Below are 4,024 nucleotides of genomic sequence, written 5' to 3'. Positions count from 1 at the left end.
GTCCGACTCACGACAACGAGGAAAGACAGCCGGTCCCCTCTGAACGGTATATTATATGAAACTTTAAGTCTCGTTCAGGTAGTGTGTAAGTCAAAAATTCGATGGGACTCGCATCCGTCGTCCTCGCGCGGTCTTTCGTCCCGATATCCAGAAGCAGAGTTTGAAAAACTCTAGCGACGGCACGGGTGTCCGACTCACGACAACGAGGATAGACAGCCGGTCCCCTCTGAACGGTATATAATATGAAACTTTAAGTCTCGTTCAGGTAGTGTGTAAGTCAAAAATTCGATGGGACTCGCATCCGTCGTCCTCGCGCGGTCTTTCGTCCCGATATCCAGAAGCAGAGTTTGAAAAACTCTAGCGACGGCACGGGTGTCCGACTCACGACAACGAGGATAGACAGCCGGTCCCCTCTGAACGGTATATAATATACATTATGCGACGGTAGACGATCAACTAGACGAAACTTTAGTCTCGTTCAGGTGGTGTAAAAAAAATTCGATGGGATACGCACGCACGGCTGTCGTCGTCCTCGAGCGGTCTTTCGTCCCAATATCCAGAAGCAGAGTTTGAAAAACTCTAGCGACGGCACGGGTGTCCGACTCACGACATCGAGGCTTCGAAGCCGGCGGCGTTCCCCTCTGAACGAACTTCGGCTAGACTAGTTACGAATCGTTGCTACACATCGTCTTCATCGTCGTCGTCGTCGACATCGACATCATCATCATATCATCATCATCATCATCATCATCATCGGTCATCGTCGCATAGCGGGCCAACATCCACGCGATGCGTCTTCGTTCTAGGTTACCCGATCCACGAGTATGTTACACGTGGTTTCGTTATTTCGAACGAAACGACATACGAAGAGCACACGCCCTTTGGGTAGGAAGCACGTTTCGAGAACGACGAGAGTTTCGATGAAAGAGACGAGAGAAGTCGACGCAGAAGGTATCCATGGATCTTCGAAGAGAACCTTCGAAGATGTATATCGGTATCCTTTCGCTCTGCGCGACTCGCTACAAGTTCTTTCGCTCTCGTCGACTCGTTCTAGACGCTTCGTTCGATCCCAAAGAGGAGTCTTCGATATGTCCCGTTGCTAGGAGGAGAACAAACGCAACACAGACCACGAAACATAGAAGAGAATAGGCGAGCATGATCACTCCGACACGAGGCACTTTAGAGATTTTCTTATTAGTTTGCATGGACTTTTATATTTCGTTTGTACGGTTTCCACGATGCAAATACGAAATACGAGATCGTGACGGCGGGTCTTTCTGTGTACGGCCTCTCGCAGGCGCCACGACTGCATTTCTCTTTACACCTGGTTTCCATCGTAATTTTTTCGTTTGATATCGAGCCTTAACTTTTGTTGGCTCTTTCGAAGCTAGAGTTCCCTTTTATTAGAATTTCATATATATATATATATATTATATGTTATATGTTTTATTCGGAGACGGCGGGTCTTTCTGTTTACGACCTCACGCAGGCGCCTCGAATAAGTTTCATTCGCATTTCGTTTTTATACTTGTATATATATATCTCTTCATCCCGATGATCGAGAGAGAGTGCCACCTTCTCTTCGTATAATTCCGTAGCTGGAGGGTCGTCTCCTCCTTAAGAATATTTCTATTCGTGCCAACGGAGGTTGCCAAGCTCCCTGGCGTTTTCGTTTGTTAAAGTATATAGCTTGTTAATACGTCGTATATACTTTCGTCGATACAGGAGGAGTACGGCTCCTTACCGACCATTGTGATATATATTTCATAGTTTTTATATGTGTTCAAGTCAAATTCTTTTGGTATCGTATCGTTAATGATCCTTCCGCAGGTTCACCTACGGAAACCTTGTTACGACTTTTACTTCCTCTAAATGATCAAGTTTGGTCATCTTCCCGGTAACATCGGCAATGCTTATCACATTGGCCGCGCACCAGTCCGAAGACCTCACTAAATCATTCAATCGGTAGTAGCGACGGGCGGTGTGTACAAAGGGCAGGGACGTAATCAACGCGAGCTTATGACTCGCGCTTACTGGGAATTCCTCGTTCATGGGGAATAATTGCAAGCCCCAATCCCTAGCACGAAGGAGGTTCAGCGGGTTACCCGGGCCTTTCGGCCAGGGAAAACACGCTGATTCCTTCAGTGTAGCGCGCGTGCGGCCCAGAACATCTAAGGGCATCACAGACCTGTTATTGCTCAATCTCGTGCGGCTAGAAGCCGCCTGTTCCTCTAAGAAGATTTGTTTGTACGTTGGTAGTAAAAACCCACCGACCGAAGCCGGGGGCCTTCGAGATACCATAAGTTACGTCTATTTAGCAGGCTAGAGTCTCGTTCGTTATCGGAATTAACCAGACAAATCGCTCCACCAACTAAGAACGGCCATGCACCACCACCCACCGAATCAAGAAAGAGCTATCAATCTGTCAATCCTTCCGGTGTCCGGGCCTGGTGAGGTTTCCCGTGTTGAGTCAAATTAAGCCGCAGGCTCCACTCCTGGTGGTGCCCTTCCGTCAATTCCTTTAAGTTTCAGCTTTGCAACCATACTTCCCCCGGAACCCAAAAGCTTTGGTTTCCCGGAAGCTGCCCGCCGAGTCATCGGAGGAACTTCGGCGGATCGCTGGCTGGCATCGTTTATGGTTAGAACTAGGGCGGTATCTGATCGCCTTCGAACCTCTAACTTTCGTTCTTGATTAATGAAAACATTTTTGGCAAATGCTTTCGCTTCTGTCCGTCTTGCGACGATCCAAGAATTTCACCTCTAACGTCGCAATACGAATGCCCCCATCTGTCCCTATTAATCATTACCTCGGGGCTCCGAAAACCAACAAAATAGAACCGAGGTCCTATTCCATTATTCCATGCACACAGTATTCAGGCGAAGGTAGCCTGCTTTAAGCACTCTAATTTGTTCAAAGTAAACGTATCGGCCCACCTCGACACTCAGTGAAGAGCACCGCGATGGGATATTAGTTGGACCGCCCGCGAGGAGCTAAGCCCACCGATAGGACGTACCACATAATGCCAGTTAAACACCGCGAGCGGTGAACCGACACTGTGACACACAGATTCAACTACGAGCTTTTTAACCGCAACAACTTTAATATACGCTATTGGAGCTGGAATTACCGCGGCTGCTGGCACCAGACTTGCCCTCCAATTGGTCCTCGTTAAAGGATTTAAAGTGTACTCATTCCGATTACGGGGCCTCGGATGAGTCCCGTATCGTTATTTTTCGTCACTACCTCCCCGTGCCGGGAGTGGGTAATTTGCGCGCCTGCTGCCTTCCTTGGATGTGGTAGCTGTTTCTCAGGCTCCCTCTCCGGAATCGAACCCTGATTCCCCGTTACCCGTTACAACCATGGTAGGCGCAGAACCTACCATCGACAGTTGATAAGGCAGACATTTGAAAGATGCGTCGCCGGTGCTAGATGACCATGCGATCAGCACAAAGTTATTCAGAGTCACCAAAACAAACGATGGACGGACAGACGAGCCATCCGCCACCGATTGGTTTTGATCTAATAAAAGCATTCCTACCATCTCTGGTCGGAATCTGTTTGCATGTATTAGCTCTAGAATTACCACAGTTATCCAAGTAAATGTAGGTATGATCTAAGAAACCATAACTGATTTAATGAGCCATTCGCGGTTTCACCTTAATGCGGCATGTACTGAGACATGCATGGCTTAATCTTTGAGACAAGCATATGACTACTGGCAGGATCAACCAGGGATCTTATTCGTATAACAATTCTTATAAATTTCGTTTAAGTTCTCTTCGTGTCGTAGGTGGGACGTAAGCACCGTACGACGAGACTTTTCGTTCTTAAGATAGATATATCTATAAAATATATCTCCTAGCGACGTTCGAGATACACCCATAGTTCAGTAATAATCTTCGAACGCCGCTCGCAGCCACTTTGTAATTCTCAACTCCACCTCCTCTCTTCTCTCTCTCTCTCTCTCTCATAGTCTTATATAAAATGTTTAGAATCGTACTTCTAAAGGAACATTTCCATAAT

The 4,024-nt window shown here is 47.2% G+C and overlaps 1 non-coding gene across 1 annotated transcript; it reads right to left on the bottom strand.

Moving 5' to 3' along the window:
• Positions 1–1,813: 1,813 nt before the first annotated feature.
• LOC126877897 (small subunit ribosomal RNA) lies at positions 1,814–3,736 on the bottom strand. The gene has a single exon (XR_007695432.1). It is a non-coding gene; the product is annotated as a small subunit ribosomal RNA (ribosomal RNA).
• Between the last annotated feature and the right edge of the window lie 288 nt (positions 3,737–4,024).

This window comes from Bombus huntii, unplaced genomic scaffold (genome assembly GCF_024542735.1).
Source record: "Bombus huntii isolate Logan2020A unplaced genomic scaffold, iyBomHunt1.1 ctg00000270.1, whole genome shotgun sequence".
Taxonomy (NCBI): Eukaryota; Metazoa; Arthropoda; class Insecta; order Hymenoptera; family Apidae; genus Bombus; species Bombus huntii.
This window is presented reverse-complemented; position numbering and strand designations above follow the sequence as displayed.